This window comes from Balaenoptera physalus, assembly GCF_965194825.1.
Source record: "Balaenoptera physalus genome assembly, chromosome: 4".
In the NCBI taxonomy this organism is placed as follows: Eukaryota; Metazoa; Chordata; class Mammalia; order Artiodactyla; family Balaenopteridae; genus Balaenoptera; species Balaenoptera physalus.
The window spans coordinates 2999784-3010935 of NC_138891.1; the positions used below are offsets into that span (position 1 = coordinate 2999784).

Consider the following 11152-nt stretch of genomic DNA (forward strand, 5'->3'; position numbering starts at 1 on the left):
CCTCTGACTCTGAGGCTTGGCTCTCACCAAACAAAGCCTGGTGCGGCCACTGACCCTCTCTGTCCCTCTGATAGCCTTGCCCTGAAAGACACTCAACAGAAAACACCTGTAGACCACGCACACGAACCCTCACTCGCCTTCCCTGCCCAACCAGCCTCCCCAGTGACGAACGCTGGAGTAGGGTGTGCCCAGACGGCAAATGGTGCCCCTGGTCGCTTCAACGTCAGAAGATGGGCAAAGGATATACCCATGCAATCGAATGTATCTCATTCTTCACTGGCATGGTAGATAGACATAAACTATTCCTCTGCCTGCCTTGTACTGCCTTATCCTGGAGGTATTTGGGAAAATAAGCCATATCAGTGAAACTTGCCTAAAAACCACGTGGATTAATTCTTTTTTTAACTGGCCCAGAAGTCAGGGTGCCTGAGTTCTAGTGTGTGCTGTCAAGTGGTAGATTTGTGACCTTGAGTCTTGGTTTTCTCACCTGATGAATAGGTCATGAACTCTAAAATCCTTCCCATCCTTAACATTGTACTAGTTTGGGGGACGGGAGAAGGGGGGATCAGGTTCTTTTGATGGTTTCTTTCACATTCAAACTTCTAACTTTATTAGACAGAAATTATGGCCCTCTTAACAGTTAAGGAAAGTATATTTGGTGTTGATTCAAAATAGGAATTTGACATACTTCTCATCAGTTATTTAGAGAAAGGCATGATGGCTTTGGGAAAGGAGGAAGAACAGCATTAAAAATCCCAAGTGTGACCAGAAATAATCTGGGAGGAAAATGATTTGCTTAACGTGCTAAAGCAATTATACTGGCTTCTGGGGAGGAAAGAAAACAAGAACAGCACTATGGAACTTGCTAACCAGAGGAAGGAAACAGGTGGAGAGGTTGAAATTATGAACATGAAGTTCACGGGCAGACTACTGGCTTTGACTTATCTACAGTGTTTTGGTTCTGTTTTCTTAGGCAGCCTCTAGCCAGTCTCCTCAAACCCCCTCATGTTAACATCTCAGCTCCCTCCGTTGACTCTCCTTGGAGAACTACTCTTTGAAACATAAGCGCTTCATCACCTTCTCTGCTCCGGGGCAACTCTGAGAAGCTTTTCAGGGTGGGGCAATTTTTCCCTCCGAAGGGAAGGAGAGAAAAGCAAGCAGGGGGATCCTGGAGGTTCTCCTCGGTCAGCAAAGCTCCCCAGGAAAGTCCCCTCAGTTTGTTTGACAGAGATTCCCCAGTGCATCAGACACCCCCAGATTCAGTGTAGGTACAGAGCCGGATCTAAAGCTGCAATGGAATACTTTAGGGATTAACATGATTGGCCATTGGCCCAGCAGTTTGGTAGATCTACAGCGACCCAACCAGCCCCAAGTAAGTATGTTTGACCCTTGGCTCCCTAATGATTGCCTTAAACAGGCAAACCCCGATCTAAAAATCTTGTCGAAGGCTGACTACTTTATGCTGAGTAGGACAAGGCTTCAGGTACTTCAGGTTGAAAGGAAAGGCCGTAAGGACTGAAAGCACAACCCCAGTGGTCAAGGTGACTCATTCCTTCTGTAACTGATTGAGGTACTTAGTGCACCTCAAGACTCCATCCTATAAAACTCGATTAGGAGGGATCTGCTCTGGATTATTTTAAACATTTTTTTCTTATGTTGTCCAGACTTTCAAATCAAATGTGGACTGACTGAAACCCTTCCCAGTGGGGAGACATCCCAGTAGAGGAGAACACACCGTAAAACTGGGATTCCTATTTATAAATCACTTAAATTTGGGGTGTCCGGTGTGTGTATGTGTGTGTGTGTGTGTGTGTGTGTGTGTAACCCTCAAGTGTACTTTGCTCTTCAATTAGACGTGAAGCGTTTCTAGAAATAGTGACAAAAGTTAAGATCTTTTCTTCTTTACGATTCTGCTCAAAACACCACGTGCCGCCTCCGAGCTTTTTCTAGCCACATGAGCCTCGGTCCTCAATGGCACACTTGCCGTGTTGCTGCCTCAGCCCTGTGATGCCTCTCACCTGTGCCCCGAGAGACGCCTCTTCCTCCTGCAGCGCGGTCATCGGGGTGGACCGCCCAGCCCGGCTCCACCCCCGCGTCGCCTCTGAGTGAACAGGGGTGCAGGCTTGGCTCTCCTCAACCCTAACCCCCCCTCAGACCCAGCCTCCACGAACTGCGGATGCCCTCAAAGCATGTCACTGTCCGTGATAACATTTTTATTCTATGGACCTCTAACCCACTCGTGTCATGTTGACCTTTTTGCTGCATGAGTCATAAAATATGAAACTGGTCTTATGGTTTTTGAAACGTAGCCAGCATTTGTAAGGCTAAACCTTTTTCATAAACTGAATTGAAGTGAATAACCAGGCCACAGTTCCTCTTCAAAAGGAGAACGCTTACAGACATTTGAATCTCGTTGTCCTTTCCAATGGCTACGGCATCAAGGTTCTAAAATAAGCTCGTAATTTTTCCTGTTATTTTAATAATATGGAAATATTAGCATAGTGTTTCTTTTAATAGGGACAGACTATAATCCATATTTAAATTTTATAGAGAAGAAATTTTATTGTACTGTGATGTAGATATTTATTATCCAGGTAAGGATTTGCCCGGTGTGTATTTTTTACAATTGAAACATTTTACTTTCATCTTTAAAAGAAAAATAAAAACTTTAAACACACACACACACACACACACACACACACACACAAAAACAGACTAAGGGGAAAAAAGGTTTGGCCTTATCACAGAAGTTTTACTGTGCTGTACAAATGTTTGCAAATGCAAAAAGTGTGCATTTCTAGTGTGTTTCTACATTCATTAATGCTGCCTTCAAGAGCAATATCGTGCAGGTAAAATGCTGTTTGTGGCTTTCTGTTGCACAGTTAAAGCTGACCCACCTTATGCACAAGACAATCAGACATAACTCTGTCCTCCTCAGGACGCAGATAATACCCATGTACGTTACGGAGCACAATGCAAGACACTTTGATTACATGTGTATTGCTGACATAGAAGATATCGGGGCATGCATGAGTTGACATTATGCCACTCCTTTCTTTTGGTTCTTCCTAATTGGCATTTTTCATTTGATTATAGAGCCAAATTAGTTATGAAGCCTTTCTTCAGAGAAAACACCTTTTTTCCCCCATCATGTTTTCATGTCCTGAGAATCAGAAAAATTCAACAGAATAGGAGAAGATTTACAGTCATCGGAAGATTTGTTTCGCAAACGGTGTTAAGTGATATTGCTAGATCGGTAATATTTTTTTCAGCCTAAAACTCTATTGAAATCTGTGATCAAAATGTTTTAAACTATCCAAAACGAAAATTTGTATATTTGGGAAAAATGGATTTTTACATAGCTTTTGTATGCAGATATTAAATTGTAATTATGACTATAGCGGGCATAGATAAACTCATAAGCTACAATTCTAAAAAAGAAAAAAAAGAAAAAGCTTATAACGGATATAATTTCCTGTCTCTTTCTTTAAATATTATTTTCTACATAAGCACGGGGTTGCCTACTCTTCTCATCTCGCTGCTTCCAAAGGAAGGAAAACAGGGATGTAAGGGCATTTGTTTCATAAACATCCACTAGAATTAGCAAATTTTCTTGGGAGGAGGGCATGGGGGGATGGAGGGAAGTAAAAGGCTAGTGGGAGATATCCTCTTTGGAAGGGGCCACAGAAATGGGGTGAGGAGGGAAGAGTGAAGTTTCTGCAGCTAAAGGACTACATTCATCTTTTTATCTCAAAATGTTCTAGAATATTATTAATGGAATTATACTACCATCAGCTATCAATATATGTCTCAATCCCCAATTCTCTGAACACATGTGAGTTAGGACTCTTGCTGTGATGAGTGGCAATAAAAAAGCACCTAATGGGAATATATTGTCCATAATATCTGGAAAGTCCAGGAGTGAGATGGCTTCAGGCGTGGCTGGATCTGGGCACTTAGTACATCAGGATGCACCTCTTTTCACCCCTCTGTGCAGATTTCCCTTTGTACAAATTTCCTTCAGGTGGACTTCATGCTCACATAACCTTTCCTCCTATGGTGGCCCCTGGTAGCTCCAAGATTAGCCTTCTAGCTCCAAACCAGTGGAAAGAGAGTTTCTCTTCCCCAACAGTTCCAGTGAAAATCCTGAGCCTACTCCCCACTGGCCCAAATTGAGTCATGTGCCCATTCCTGAGCCAGTCACGGTGCCAGGGAGGACGGATATGCTAATTAGCTTAATCCTCTGAAATCCTGGAACTGGGTGGAGGACAGAGGGATAACGAGCCCCATCTAAACTGGACCAAGGGTTGAGTCAGGAATGGTTCCTCAAAGAATATTCTAAGTCTTGCTACTATAAGAAGTGGGAGGAACAGCAAGCAAGCCAAAGAACAAATGCCCACAGCAACGGTTCAGTCTGAAAGCACATCCATTTTTGATTCAGCAACAGGTCTCCTGAACAGAGAGGAAGCTCAGCACGATTTGGCCAGGTCGTGCCAGACCATCTTCTGAGGGGCCAGATGAACCACTGCATCTCCGGATGGTTCCCGTGGGACTGGAGAAATAATTCATCTACCAGCTGTCTCCTCCCACTATCAAAATGGGATGGACGCCCCTCTGCCAGGTTGTACACGCCTGGCCACAGAGCAGCTCTGGGGGTGTCTCTTGCTTCGGGAGCAAAGGCAATGCCCCAAGTGGAGAAAGTTCTCTCCACTCCCACAGCTGGGCACAGCCCATCTAGACTGGGTGACCGACCAGGTGGCGAGTGGGGTGAAACACATGGCCCAGGCCCTGGGCAGACAACCGGGGTTAGAGGATCTGCAACGATCTGATACGGGGCTCCTCCAGCCAACAAGTTCTATGGCTGTCTGGAGAAGGGGCACCAATTCCAAAGAGAATCAGGAAGCTCCACAAACAGCCAAACCTATATTTCACTGTACCATGAATTTGGATGCATACAGGCTTTTAATTTGATATAAACTGATCATGTAAATTGTCCACTTGGCTACATTTCCTAAGAGTAGCTGAAAGAACTCAATAGACCATTGATTTAATTAAATGATATTAGTTGTTCTTACAAGGCCAAATTTTTTTTTCCATATAAATATCTAGCTGAAAATTTTGTAGAAGCCAAGAGAAATTTTTATTTTTTCCATACAAAACCTCACTTTGGTGCACACATGTTTGGAATCAATACATATGAAAAGTGAAGTCAGATGATGTGGCATGAAAACTCTTCTTTTTTAGGATAGACTGAAACCATCATCTTTATTTTCATTTGACTTGTTTGCACTAATTGCAACGAGGGAGGGCAGATGCATATAGAGTAAACCATCTTCAAGTTAGCAAGTTTGAAAATTCTTGTGCCCACAAATCCCAACAGATATAGAGACATGAAAAACACCCCTCAGTTTTACCCTGAATCCCACAAAGATGCTGCAGTTTTTTGTGTTGTAGATATGCAGGTTTATTTGAATTCTAAGGATTTTATAACTTTCTGTATGGGCATCTTTAGCCTCGAAGAGAGCTTTGAGGATTTCTTTCCATTATCTGGAATCAAAGCCTAATAGGGTCTTTATAACAATAAATTATTTCAAAAGATGAAGAACCCAAAACCAAGGATCATTCATCGGTACGTGAGCTGCTTCGTGAGAATCCAATTGCACGTTTCAGGAAGTTCACCTTCATTTTCTCCAGTACTTTGGTACAAATAGCACTCATCATTTACTCTCCACTCCAGAATCCCAGCAGCCTTCCCAGAGGATGGGCTGGGTGTTGGTGCTGCCTTCCGGAATTCTCCACTGCCACAATGGAGTATATAATAACAGCCCACCACGTAATGAACACCTACTCAAAGTCAGGAATCATACTAGACCCTCTGTATTATACCTTTAATCCTCCGAGTAAACGCACAAAGTAGGTGTTAGTATCCTTATTTGACAACGAGGAAATGGAGGCTCAGTGTGAATAAGCAACTCAACCAACATCACACAGTGGACAAGCGTCAGAGCACATAGGGTCCCAAGATCCGCATCCTTTTTACAACGTGCACTATTAAGACCAGCATAGACTTAGCTCCTGAAGAAAGAGCAAAGGCAACTCTGCTCTGGAAATGTTTACCATTCCCCTTCCAAAGAAGCTCCCCTACCCTAATGCAAAAAGCACGCGCATCCTGAAGAACGGCCACCTGGCTTCGCATTAGGTGTTGTCTATTGCAAAATCACTCATTGGCGTTGCAACACTGAAGAGTAATTTCTCTCGGCAGGACCTGTTTATAACCCAGCTGACTTCTAGAGGTGTCAGTCTAACAGGAGGACATTTTGTTTGGCTAAGCATTTGGGGGTCCGAGTGACCAGTTAAGTTTGGGGAGAGCCAAAGTGCTCTGCATAATGAAAGGAGGATTTACAGCAATGGAGGTTGAGGGGCTACAGAGAGGACACAGAGAAACACTTAAGATTCAAGATGGGACATCATGCGACAACTCCCTCAGCTTTAGATAATCAACTTAAAATTGTCAAATGCATGGTGCGGGTGAATTTCTTTTAGAAACAAATGAAAACGGACATTCAGTTACCACCTTGATATGAAACAACGGAACCCCAGATCAAAGGGGATCTTGATAACACATTATCCCAGAATTCATGGGGGATCCTTTATCTAGTTTCAAAAAAATTGAAAGAACAGTTTTTCAATGCAATTTCACCTAGCTCCGAAGACAGGGCTCTAGCTGACATCTGGAAGATACATTTATTTAAGGCTGCACATACACAGGAGGATAAGTCACTAAATTGAAGGTCCTTGTGGAACTTTCCACAGGAAAGCAATAAAAGCCTCTTTTATCCAACTTTCACTCTTACCTGCAATTAAAGGAAGACAGCAAAAGTCTTAAACCAAATATTAGCAAGCTAACCCAGATACATCAGGGAGAAAATTTTTACAATACTGGCAACATCTGGGGCTTCCCTGGTGGTGCACTGGTTAAGAATCTGCCTGCCAATGCCGGGGACACGGGTTCGAGCCCTGGTCTAGGAAGATCCCACATGCTGCAGAGCAACTAAGCCTATGCGCCACAACTACTGAGCCTGCACTCTAGAGCCTGCATGCCACAACTACTGAGCCCGCGAGCCACAACTACTGAGCCTGGGCGCCTAGAGCCGGTGCTCCGCAACAAAGACGAGCCACCGCAATGAGAAGTCCGCGCACCGCAATGAAGAGTGGCCCCCGCTCACCGCAACTTGAGAAAACCCGCGTGCAGCAACGAAGACCCAACGCAGCCAAAAATAAATAAATTAATTAATTAATTAAACAAATATATATATTGGCAACGTCTGAAATGTCATGGGATTAGTATCAGGAATATACAGGTAGGTTTTCCAAATCAATAAGAAAAAGATATGAAATGCAACGGAAAAATAGAATAGTCACAGAAGGAGAAGCCCAACTGGCTAACAAGTATACAAAGAGATCCCCTACCTCACTAGTAATCGGAAATAGGAAAATCGACACCACTTGACCCACAGAAAATACCAAGTGTTAATAAGAATATGAGGAGAGGAGGACCTCATCTCCTGCGGAAAGTGTCCATTTTTCCTGTGGCCAGTGACTCTACCCATAATTCCACTCCTGGGAACACACCCCACACTCTCACACGGATCTACAGGCATTGTCAGCCGAGCATCCCAGACTTTGCAGTACCAGGGAGTTCAGGCTCGGGAAGAGGAGACGAATACTGGGTGGAGGCCTTCCTACCGTGGAAATCACCATAGCATCAGCAACACTGAACCAGGCCTGCAGACAGAAACCCGTATGAAACAAGACAGCACCATACCACTGGGGTAAACTACAAACACATGCAAAGGAACTCCGTATTTTTACGGGGAATCATATGTAACCAAGGACATATATCAAGCACATTAGACTGGGTGCCTACGTGGAAGACATGAGGAGAGAAAAAGAAATAAAGCAGGAGAAGGGTCGCAACAGGCTGGTGATTCCAACCATCATGAAATGAGAAGGATGCTAATCTCAAGTCCTGCACCTGAGGTCCCCCTCCCCGAAACTGCCAGGCTTTACTTATCTCTTCCCTATCTCTTCCCTGAGTCACCCCTCTTACAGTATTTCCTAGGTGCTGATGGGCATTAAATGATGAATCCTGGTGAGGCACACAACCCACGGCTTCGGAACCCGGGGGATGAAAGCAGAGCTAGCCTGGAGACGACTAGGGGAAGAAAAGAGAGAAAGGGGTAAAGGTCCTGCTTAATAAATGGTCTTCCAGCTGCCAAGCCTATTTTCCAGCGAACTCTCATGTGAAACTCCAAAACGTGAGAAAGAGACAAGGCTCTGGTTAAACAGTTCTGTCCGTTCAGCCATCCCAAATCCCCAAAGCAAATCTGTCTCTAAGGATTCCCTAAATCTGCATCAAATTTCCGGAAACCTCTGATCTAGAAACCCTTGCATTCATAAGCCAAGTCTGGAGTGACGAATGGCAGGGTCAACTTTATTTAAAGGGCCAGGGTAGAGCCACTAATTCTCCTTAACATGAAGCAACAGGCTACAGAAAGACAGGCCTGGACCTAAGGATAAGCCTCCTGGGACAGGAATGGGAAACCTGAGAGATGGTCTCTTGTGGCCACTGCTTCTGTTCTATCCTTTTAAACCAAAACTAACACACCTCTTTAATTTTTATGAGTCTGGAACTGAATATTCTATTTGTTTGTGCCACGTAAGCAGGTTAAGCAAATTTAAACTAAACTATTTCTGTTTCTTTTGAGTTCCTCTAATTCGGAGGGCTTATGAGCCGGGAACCAAACCATTTCAAACGGGGAAATGATCCAAACGGAGAACAGTTAGCCTGCAGAAGACTTGAGACAGCATTGTAGCTCGCGTGCAAGACACCTGCCAGGTAGAACAGGAAATCAACTTGTTCCGCGTTGCTTCCAAAGAGCGCAGCCAGAATGAATGAATAGAAATTACTCAGAAGTTAATATTGGCCCAGAAGAAGAAAGAATGATGTCACAGTTGAACTGTCTAAAGTAGAAATGGAGAGGACCCCATCACTCAAGGGGTTCAAGCCAAAACTACACTCTCATCTGATAATGAGGCAGCACGAAGACTAGAGGGGTCAAAGCCAGTGACCTCTCAGACCTCTGCTCCAGCCCCAGGCCACATCATGACCGCGTCCTAGAGGCCCTGCTCCTCACACCTGCTCAGTTTTTAAGCTGTCCTTAAAACTATATTTTAGGTTCTCCGCAAGGAAACACGTGGGATGAACCTCAGTTAGACGTGACTTCTGGTGCCACTTACTTTGAATGTATAATCATCCCCTGCAAAAGCAGATGAGCCAGTAAAATAAAGTCTACCATCTGTCTCTCCACGTTTTTTTTCAACAATCATCCTACTAGCTCCGGAGAAAACCTTTTCTGTGCAGCCACGAATCAGTCAGGCTGATTTGAAACGATCACCAGAGAGAATAATGTGCCAGAATCAAAGAGCAACTCTAAAGTGAGAAAAAATACAGCGAATAAATTCTAGGATCGCCTGACACACTGGGAACATTATGTTGCCAGGGGTTCATCATAATTATGTTGAATACAACAGTCATTATTAAGCATCTCCGTCAAAACATAAATCTTGATTTAACTGCATCTGGTTGAGACTCTGCACATTGGTTGTTTGCCCAGGCACGAATTTATCTTGACCAAAATTAGTCTTAATCAGCTTGGCTTGAGTGATAATGTGGCCAAAAACCATAGCCAGTAGACAGCTTGAGAGGCTTCTCCAGCAATTCATAGATTAGAGAAGAGCAGAACTTTGAAAAATCACTTTGCAAGGAGTTGACACCTCTCCTGAATCTCAGAACACCATGACTCAGTCCAAGCAGTGTTAGCAAAAGCCATGGTTGTCCCCTGCGGAAAGGTTTCCAGGGAGTGAAGAGTGCACGACAGACAGAGTCAGGGCAGGAGGTCTGGACTATGTTGAAGGTCTGCTGTTGGCACTGTTCCTTCTGCGTGCTGCCTTGTGAGATTCAGAGCTAAGAAGATGGCTTATTTTAAACGTCTGTCAAAAGCGGTCATAATTAGAGTCTGACCACTCCAAATCACGGTGGATTACAAGCAAGACTAAAAATGTGCTGGTGCAACTTTTTCCTTCAAAAAAGCAATTACGAGTCGCATGTTTACAAGGATGGGTGACATCTAGTTTGTCACAAAAACATTTCAATTGCAATCAGCCTCATCTTTCCCAGGAATCCCTTCATTTCACATCCAAGGGCTGGCTTCTTTGTCTCCAGAAATGAGACCACACTCTCTCCCTGAAAACATGCACAGATATATCTCACACAGACGGGGAAACTGGGGCAGGAAAAGCGAACAAGCAGCACCACAATTCCAAAAGTATGGTGTCTGTGGCATATAAATATAAAACTGCTGACCCCAGACATTCAAAGAATGTCTATTCTAGACTTCCCTGGCGGTCCAGTGGTCAAGACTCCACGCTTCCACTGCAGGGGGCGCGGTTCGATCCCTGGTCGGGGAAGATCCCGCATGCCGCAGGGTGCAGCCAAAAAAAAAAAAAAGAAGAAAAGAAAGTCTATTCTTAACTTGAACCCAAGTATCCCTGGGGTTGCTGAGGACATAGTTTCAGAAGTAAACAAATTTTTATTTTAAAAAGTTTTCATTTCTGGTTTCATCCCAAAAGTAATTTTAAAACTTCTCATAGGGGTTTCCCTGGTGGCGCAGTGATTAAGAACCAGAACCCGCCTGCCAATGCAGGGGACACGGGTTCGAGCCCTGGTCCAGGAAGATCCCACATGCCACGGAGCAACTAAGCCCGTGAGCCACAACTACTGAGCCTGCGCTCTAGAGCCCATGAACCACAACTACCAAGCCCACAAGCCACAACTACTGGCCTGCACTCTAGAGCCCATGAGCCACAACTACTGAGCCCATGAGCCACAACTACTGAGCCTGCACTCTAGAGCCCACGAGCCACAACTACTGAGCCCGTGCACCACAACTACTGAGCCCACGTGCCTAGAGCCCGTGCTCCGCAACAAGAGAAGCCACCGCAATGAAAAGCCCACGCACCGCAACGAAGAGTAGCCCCCGCTCGCCGCAACTAGAGAAAGCCTGCGCAAAGCAATGAAGACCCAATGCAG

General features: G+C 44.5%; 1 long non-coding RNA gene across 1 annotated transcript; it reads right to left on the minus strand.

Moving 5' to 3' along the window:
- Positions 1-3078: 3078 nt before the first annotated feature.
- LOC309660327 lies at positions 3079-10856 on the minus strand. Its single transcript, XR_014263346.1, has 2 exons — positions 8111-10856; positions 3079-5547 (listed from the first exon to the last, which is right to left on the minus strand). It is a non-coding gene; the product is annotated as an uncharacterized lncRNA (long non-coding RNA).
- Between the last annotated feature and the right edge of the window lie 296 nt (positions 10857-11152).